Source organism: Macadamia integrifolia, chromosome 11 (assembly GCF_013358625.1).
Source record: "Macadamia integrifolia cultivar HAES 741 chromosome 11, SCU_Mint_v3, whole genome shotgun sequence".
NCBI lineage: Eukaryota > Viridiplantae > Streptophyta > Magnoliopsida > Proteales > Proteaceae > Macadamia > Macadamia integrifolia.
The window spans coordinates 3,344,874-3,353,827 of NC_056567.1; the positions used below are offsets into that span (position 1 = coordinate 3,344,874).

The 8,954-nt window shown below is 40.5% G+C and overlaps 1 pseudogene; it reads left to right on the forward strand.

The window, feature by feature from the left end:
- The first annotated feature begins 774 nt into the window (after positions 1-774).
- On the forward strand, positions 775-2,783 carry LOC122093919 (annotated as a pseudogene).
- Positions 2,784-8,954: the final 6,171 nt, after the last annotated feature.

Sequence of the window (8,954 nt, forward strand, 5' to 3'; positions counted from 1 at the left end):
CTGTGGTTGTGAGTAGCACGTAACCTATGACTTAGTAATGTTGCTTAGGTGACTAGGATTAAAATGAATCGCATGCATATAGTATCATTTGAATTGTAATTACTTGTGTGAGTCTTTCTTTTCATTTATTAAGCTAGTGAGTTCACCCCTCATGTACACACCTTGTTAGATGATTTTGTAGGTTTCCTAATAGAAGGACACGTGCCAGGGTCCACCGTCGAACCTCTAGTGGGCGATTGGTGGGCCCCTGAAGATTTTAATCACGGAGAGGGATGCTCGTGTGAGAATTGTGTTACGCGGCAACAGTAAATATCACCATTCACAGTTCTTCTTTTTTATTCTTTTGGGTATATTCCATTTTTTGTGCTCTCGATAGTTAAATTGTTATTTCTTATGTAATTATCATGCCTACGGGCCCACATGTAAATATACTATGTATAATAGTTTGGGTATCAAGAGTATATGGGGATCTATAGGTATTTATATATGACAAGACTTTCGGTGAAATTACATTATTATATCCCATATACGTGTGGCTTACTGTGCTGTGGTTACTATATCAGATGATCCTAGTGGTTTTGGGTTATTCGGAGGGAACCCAATCACCAGTTCAATTTTATGTGAACGGAGCGTGACAACAATGGTATTAGAGCACAATGCTCTAATCACACAAAGCTTACAAGATTAAACCCTATGGAACTTATAATAGGATTGGGGTTGGGGAAAACATAAAGGACATCACATAAAAGTTGAATTTATTTAGAACTTGAAATTTTTGCCATAATGCATTCATAAAATAAGAGTACCAAAAGGTTCCATACAAAAGAGAGTTACATAACAAAAGATATATTATATAATAAGAGAGAGAAAAGAAGAATTAGAGCAAAAGAAAAGAAGATAGTTTCCAGACAAACAATCACATAAGAAAGTCATCCCAAACAGGCTGTGCCTTACTCAATCATCATCTAGATTAATAACCTCTCCTTCCTGAGACCTGGAGTTGACATGTAGGTGTCGATCGTAGTAGTCAAAGCGGCGGCTCACCAAATTCCCCTCCTCCTAAAGATGTTTTAGGCTCGCTGCTATATCTTTGGAGGCTGCGTGCACTGCATCACCTAGGTCATCTCTTTCCATGGACAAATTCGCATGATCCTCTTGAAGAGTTCCCTCTCAATAAATTGTTGGAATTTCTAAACCTGAAGGATAATTCATTGAGGGGTCATTTTCTCTTACCATCCTTTGTCCACAATGCTATGATTGGTTTAGACTTTTCAAATAATTGCATGGATGGATTACTTCAAGAGAACATTGGTAACATTTTTCCTAACTTAGAGTATTTGAAATTATCAATGAATAATTTTGAGGGTGGGGTTCCTCCATCAATTGGGAACATGAGCTATTTGTATTACTTAGATTTGTCTAATAATAATTTTATAGGTGAATTTCCAATAAACATAGCCATAGGTTCCCACCAATTAATCTTGTTAGCAATTTCGAATAATAGATTGCATGGCAAAGTTTTTCCTCCACATTTCAATTTTATTAACTTATTTTTTTACTTTTGGACAATTCATGAGTGGATTAAACAAGTGCCAAAATCTAGAAATATTAGATATCAATAACAACCAGCTAACAGGTAGAATTCCTAGTTGGATAGGTAACCTTACATCTTTGACTATGCTTAACATTGGGGGGGTAATCTTTTAGAAGGAAATGTTCCAGATGAATTTCAATTACTTAAGCGATTTGAATCTCTAGACCTTTCTCAAAACCATCTTTCAGGACCCATTGCATCCTTATTGAATTCAACAGGTTTAAAGCATCTACACTTGCAAGGAAATGAATTCATAGGATCACCATCAGCTGCAATTATCTACAACACAATTCTAATGACATTGGACATAAGATATAACGATTTATATGGTGGTATTTTTCATTGGATGGGTGCCCTTTCTAGTTTGAGGGTTCTTTTGTTGCAAAGAAATCATTTAAATGGTACAATTTCAAATCATTTTTGCTAATTGGAACAGATGCGGTTAATGGATCATTCCCATAATAGCTTGTCTGGATCAATACCTCGATGTATTAGTAACATTACATTTGGGAGGATGAAGGATATGGAATCTATATCTAAAATTGATGCTTACAATTGGGCTGATCCTTTTAACACTTCAGATATGGGTATTCTTTATTTAATGCAGCCGAAGAAATAGAATTCATGACAAAAAGTCGGTCTAGGGCATACAAAGGAGACATCCTTGATTATATATCTAGGATAGATTTATCATTCAACAATCTCATTTGGTGATATTCCACATGAAATAGGAAATTTAAATGTATTTTATGCATTAAATTTTTCACACAATCACCTGATTGGATCCATCCCCAAAACCTACTCCAATCTAAAGTAGATAGAAAGCCTTGATCTATCCTACAACAGATTGACTAGGGGAATCCCTTCAGAATTGACCACACTACACTTTTTAGCAATCTTCACCGTGGCACATAACAATTTATTTGGTAAGACAGTAGAGATGAAGGGACAATTCTCAATGTTTGACAACACTAGTTATGAGGGAAATCCCTACCTTTGTGGTTTACCTTTGCCAAAAGCTTCTTCCTGCTCTTCCAATGGAGAATCAACCAACACATTTGCAATATCTTCAAAGGATATGGAGTATGAGCATGGAATTGACATTACTGCTTTCACTACTAGTTTTGCTGCTTCATATGTCGTGTGCTTGTTGGGACTTGCCACTATTCTCTACATCAACATATACTAGCGAAGAATATGGTTTAATTTCATCGAAGTATGCATATACTCATGTCATGATTTCTCTCTGATACTTACTATAAGCTATGCATCTGTAGCCCTTGTCAGTGTTACATGAACTGTGTGTTGATAATCAAGGTAGGCCTCGGTTTAGGGTGATGTATGTTGCCTTATCCGTCTAGAAGTGTTTTGGTCCTCAGTTCTCTAGCCCTACTCCTGCTCCTACTTATATTGCATCTTTTTCCAAAAGCACTTAAATGTAGACATCTTTTTTTTTTCTTATGGACAATAATTTGATTCAATGAGCATAAATGAATACATATAAGCTTCCCAAAGGGGAGGGAAGAAGGAACAGAAAAATGAAAAGAACAAGAGAACAGAAACCACCCTCAAGGAGTATTTCTATCAGTCAGAGTACAATTAGGTAAGAAGATCCTAAGAGAGAGCAACATGCCTATTCCTGTGGGTGTCCAAGCAAGATTCAACGTGATGATCAAGCTTACCCCAGACATCAAATGAGATAGCGTCCTAGATCATAATTGTCATGGTGTCGCCAAGGTGGCGATTTGGCATCCTGGAGGAAAAAGAAGTTCATGGCAGTGCTATGATTTACGTGACTCACAAATGGCGATCGCCATGGCACCGCCATGGATGCCAGGTCATGACTGATTCACTAGGAGATCGATTTTTTGTAAAGTGCAGGGTGATTTTGATAGGGCTATGTTGAATTTGATGGCAATGCCAAAGGTGGGGGTGGGAGCTAGTTGATTTTTTATGTATTTGTTTTATGGCATAGTCCTACTTCTTGTATTCTTTTTCTCTTCTTACTACAAATGACCTTAAAAAAAAAACCAAGCTATGCATCTATGATAAATGAATTGTACATAGATTTCCTTTGTTTTATTTATATCATAGAATGATGACAATTTGTGGTGGTTGGCAGTTGGCAATTGTTAGGGTCTTTCTGAATCCTTGTGGAACATTTAATAATATTGTGATATCCAAAATGTTGTAAACCATCAACCCGATATACAATTCATTTATCCATGGATCAATAGGCCTGTGGTCATGTTCGCCCGAGGACACTACAACGGGATATTGGAAGCCTTTGACGGAGAGCGGAGGAGGGATTGCGAACTACTCTGAAACTTTTGAAGGTCAGCCACCGGATAGAGGAAAGTAGAAACTGATCACTAATTTTTGGCGGATAGACACTAGGGAAGAAGGTGTGAGTGAGGCTGATATCACTCCACTGGGTCAGGAAGTTAATTATGTGGCTTCTGACATCATACCACTACCAGTAGAAGGACGCCCGTCAGCGGACACAGCCCCAAGGAAATCCTATGCCAAGGATGTTGGCACCCCCTTTCTGGAGGTAAGTGAACTCCCTGATCCAGTTCACGCTGGAAATTCCACAAAAGTAATGATCCCATAGGATGCATACGAAGATCGGCTAGAAAGATACCGATTTGCCTTAATTGGTAGAATCAATTTCTAAAATATCTCGCTGGATGACATTCAAAGGGAGGCCCGCGAGTCTTGGAACATGAAGGGAACTATGAAGATGGTGTCCATATGCAAGGGTTACACCATCTTCCAGTTTCAATCTGAGAGCGATATGATTTCAATCTGGAGGAGGAGCCCTATGAAGGTTAGAGGTCAGTTGGTGTGCTTCCAGAGGTGGCATCCCGATTTCAATATTCATGAAAAAACTATTAACAAGGCTCTCATTTGTGTGTGATTTCCAGAATTACCGCTGGAGTACTAGCATGAAAAAGTACTGTTAACTATAGAAAAAGCCACTGGTCGTCCTCTTGCTCTTGACCAATGCATAAAAAATGTCATTTTTGGAATTTATACTCGTGTTTTAGTCAAGATGGAGATCGGTGGTCTGTGGCCAAATGAGATTCAGGTCGAACATAAGTAGCCCAGGAATGATAATCTTTTCTGGTTCAAGTAAAAAGTTTTTTATGAGGATGCTATGGGGAAGTGCAGTTTTTGTAAGAAGATAGGACACACCATTGGAGACTGCAAGGGAAAAATTGTAGACTCTAAGGCTGCTCGGCATGTGGATGATGGCGGTATTCCAAGGGAAATTTTTGTTGATGACCAGCCAACAAGACCGACGGCTTCTGAGGCTATCTCTTCATCGCGAAAAATGCAGCAACCTGGTGGCATTGTTGCTGCTCATGGAGAAGACTCGATCTAGCACTGTGGTGGAGCTACCACCCATGGAGAAGAGGAGAATCGGATGGGGAATATTCCCGATATGGAAGATGAGTCTGATAAGGAAACAAATTCCTTGGAATCCATTACTCCCCAATCAAGGCACCCTTCAGGTGTTGAGATGAATCTTCTCTCTACCAATAAGGAAACTAATTCAAATTTTGAATTAGAATCACATAAGGAAGCTAACGCTGGCCTAGAGATCGTGCTTGGCTCAGACAATGAGTTGGACGACTCAGATCTGGACATGGAGCACAACACCCATGACCCACAAGGTCCTCCTAACCCACCTTCGTTGCACAATACTGGGAATGCTCGCCTTGCTGCGCTAAACTAAGATGGTGTGTGATGCAACCTAAGATATGCAAGCCGAGGGGGCCATTCCTTTGGAGGTGGCGGTGCTGGCAGACAAAACACCCTTGAGGTAGGGAGAATGAGCAGCGTTAGGGAGGTCGACTTAGCCACCTTACAAGGGAAGCCGAGCAGGCTGGTTGGGTTAAAAAATAGAAGAAAAAGGGTAAGCAGGTTTCTGCAGCTGATCGGTCTCTTATTGGGACTGATGGAACCACTTCCCACATGTGATCATGGAGGTTCTTTTCTAGAACATTCGTGGTCTAAAGAAGGTTGCTGCCAAGGTAACCTTATCAAAAATTATTCATGAAAATTCCCCTGATCTAATTTACATTACTGAGCCAATGATTTCAATGGCTAAGTTTCTGAGATATTTTTTAATAAGCTAGGCTACGAGGCTGAGCTAATTTCCAATGAAAGAATTGAATCGCACTCCAATCTCTGGATTATGTGGAAGCAAAACTTAAGCAAGCCAATTGTTCACCTCATGTTCGATCAGCAAATTTCCTTTCATATTGTGTGGAAGGAAAGGGTGTTCGATATTACAGTGGTGCATGCCAAGTGCTTAAGAGCTGAAAGAAGGGATCTTTGGCTAGAGCTGGTCACTGCCCCTACAAGTAATCCTAGAATGATTATTGGGGATTTTAATGCGACCTTACCTGATCATGAAAGAAGAGGGCCTGGTCGATTTTGCTTAGGAGCTGCCTTTGAATATGGAGCCATGGTTGACGCCACCTCTATGATTCAAATTCCATCCTCTAGAAGGAAGTACACTTGGAGCAATAATAGAAGGACAGTTAATGTGGCAGTTATCCTGGATAGAACCTTTGTGAACAAAGACTGGTTCAAATCTTTTGATGACTGCTCTCAGAAGATTCTCCCTCCTATTGCATCGAATCATACTCCCTTATTGCTCAGCTCTAGCTCTAGCTCTAGCTCTAGCTCTTCTTCCAAACCCAAGAATTGTCCTTTTAGAATTAACAAAATCTGGCTGGACCATCCTGAGTTTGTTGATATGATTCAGGAAGCTTGGAGCATAGACCTAGTGGGTTCCTATACCTTTATCTTAGCTCAAAAATTGAAAATATTAAAGCTGATCATTAAATCATGGTCGAGAGGAGCCTTTCCAAACTTGAGTCATGAGGTTGCTAGTGCGAAAGTTGATCTGGATGCAGTGCAATCTCGCATTAAGGAAGAGGGCATCTCTGAGCAAATTTTTGACCTGGAATCTGATGCTAAGACTAGGTACTAGAAAGAGATTGATAATCAAGAAAAACTATGGGCTCAAAAGTCTAGGAGTAGATGGCTGAAGGAAGGGGACAGGTGCTCTAGATTCTTTCATTTCATGGCTCGCATCAAGAGATCGAGAAACACTATAAGGAGCATTGTTATAGAGAAAGGGGATGAGATATGTGATCAAGACTAGTTGGGGAATTATTTGGCAGATTTCTATAGTGCTTTCCATAAGAAAATTGAGCTTGATAATCACCCTCATATTTTCAATTGCATTCCTAATGTTCTTCATCACTCGGATAGACTTATGTTGGATTCTATTCCCTCTGAAGATGAGATCAAAAGAGCAGTGTGGGACGTGGATCCAGATAAATCGCCAGGACCAGATGGGTATTCAGGAGCTTTCTTCAGAACTTGCTGGGAGGTGTTGCACATAGACGTCTACAGATCTGTGAAGGGATTCTTCTCTTCAAGTATTCTCCCCCACGGTATCAATAATAATTTCCTGCTATTAATTCCTAAGGTGGATGGAGCCAGATCCCTAGATAAGTTCCGTCCATTATGCATGGGGAATTTTTTCTGTAAAATTCTTTCAAAAATTATGGCTTCCCATATCTCTGCTATTCTTCCTAGAATTATTTCTCAGAAGCAAGGTGCGTTCCAGAAAGGCAAAGTCATTCAAACTAATATTGGTCTGGCTTCTAAGCTGGAAAACCTGATGGGAAACTCATCCAGGGGAGGCTGGCTTGGTTTGAAGGTGGATATAAGGAAAGCTTTCAACACTATTTCATGGGATCTTCTATTCTATGTCTTTAGTAGATTTGGCAAACATGATGATTGGATGGATTCACACGATCCTTAGGTCTGCCAGAATTTCTACTCTGCTCAATGGTGGTCTAGTGGGTTACTTTGACGTTAGTATAGGCCTCCGGCAAGGCGACCCCATCTCCCCCATCCTTTTCATCATTGCTGAGGAAGTTCTCTATCGTGGTTTGAAGGATATGGCTGCTAAGGGTCTCATCAAGCCTATTGCTGGCCCTCGTGGAGCTTTCTTCCCTACTCACCTCTTATTTGCAGAGTATGTTTTTATATTCATAAATGCCTCTAGAAGGTATATCAAAAACCTTTGAGCTTTCCTTAACATCTATCAAAGCTGCTTAGGCCAGTTTTTTAATCTGGACAAATGTAAATTGTTTTTGGGTAAGATTCCTTCGGCAAGGAAACAGTGGATTTCGGAAGAGATGAATATTCCAACATACAACTTCCCCACCAGATATTTGGGAGTTGAAATTTTTCAAGGCTGAGTCAATAGGGACCCCTCCTCCCTATGATGGATAAAATTAAAGCAAAATTAGCTGGTTGGAAGGGGAAGCTTCTTTCCATAGCTGGCAGAGTAGAGCTAGTAAAATCTGTCATATCAGGAATGCCTTTACACAGATTTTCTATATATTGGTGGCCTACCACTTGGAATAAATGCCTTGAAAAATGGATGCGGAATTTCATCTGGACTGGTGAGACAGATTCTTCCAAAGCCATCACTATTAAATGGGACCAGGTTTGTAAGCCAAAGGAGGGTGGCCTCGGGATTAGAAGGCTCAGGGATGTTAACAGGGCTCTTATTGCTAAACTGGTCTGGAGGATCAAGCATGAAGACTCTCATCTAAGCAGTATTATTAGATCTAGATTTCTACTAGCTCAGGGAGACCCAAGAGGGTTCACAAATGCTCTTCCATTTGGCCTGGGTTGAAGAGAATGTGGAAGTTCGTTTCTGAGAACGAACGATGGATCATTGGCAATGGAAGTAATATAGACTTCTGGAGAGACAACTGGTTGGGCGCTAATCTATTTGGGACTAGGCGGACTTGGGGGAGGACATTCTTACAAATTCCTCCCTCCCTGTGTCTGATTTCATTTAGGATGGTCTCTGGACACTGCCTCAGGTGGAATCTAATTTCTTAAATGAGACCTTCCAAAGAGTCAAGGACATAAAACTCCAATCGCTGCCTATGGAGGACCGTTGCATTTGGATCTTAGAACTGATGGGTTCTTACACTATCAAGTTTGTATGGAATGCGATCAGGTCACCCTCCCCTTCAGTTTCTTGGGCCACCATTATTCGGAATAAATTTCTTCCGCCAAGGCTATCAACCTTGGGCTGGCGCTGGCTACATGACAAGCTACCTACTGATGAGCGGACTCAAGCCAAAGGCATCCATCTCCCTTCTAGATGCAACCTTTGTGGCAGCAGCTCAGAGTCTTCCCCTCACTTATTCCTTGATTATAGCTTCTCATCTGAGCCATGGAGAAAAGTTACTACCTTGTTTAATGTAGACGGGTCCAAAAAAGCATTAGTGTTGGATATGGCTGTTTG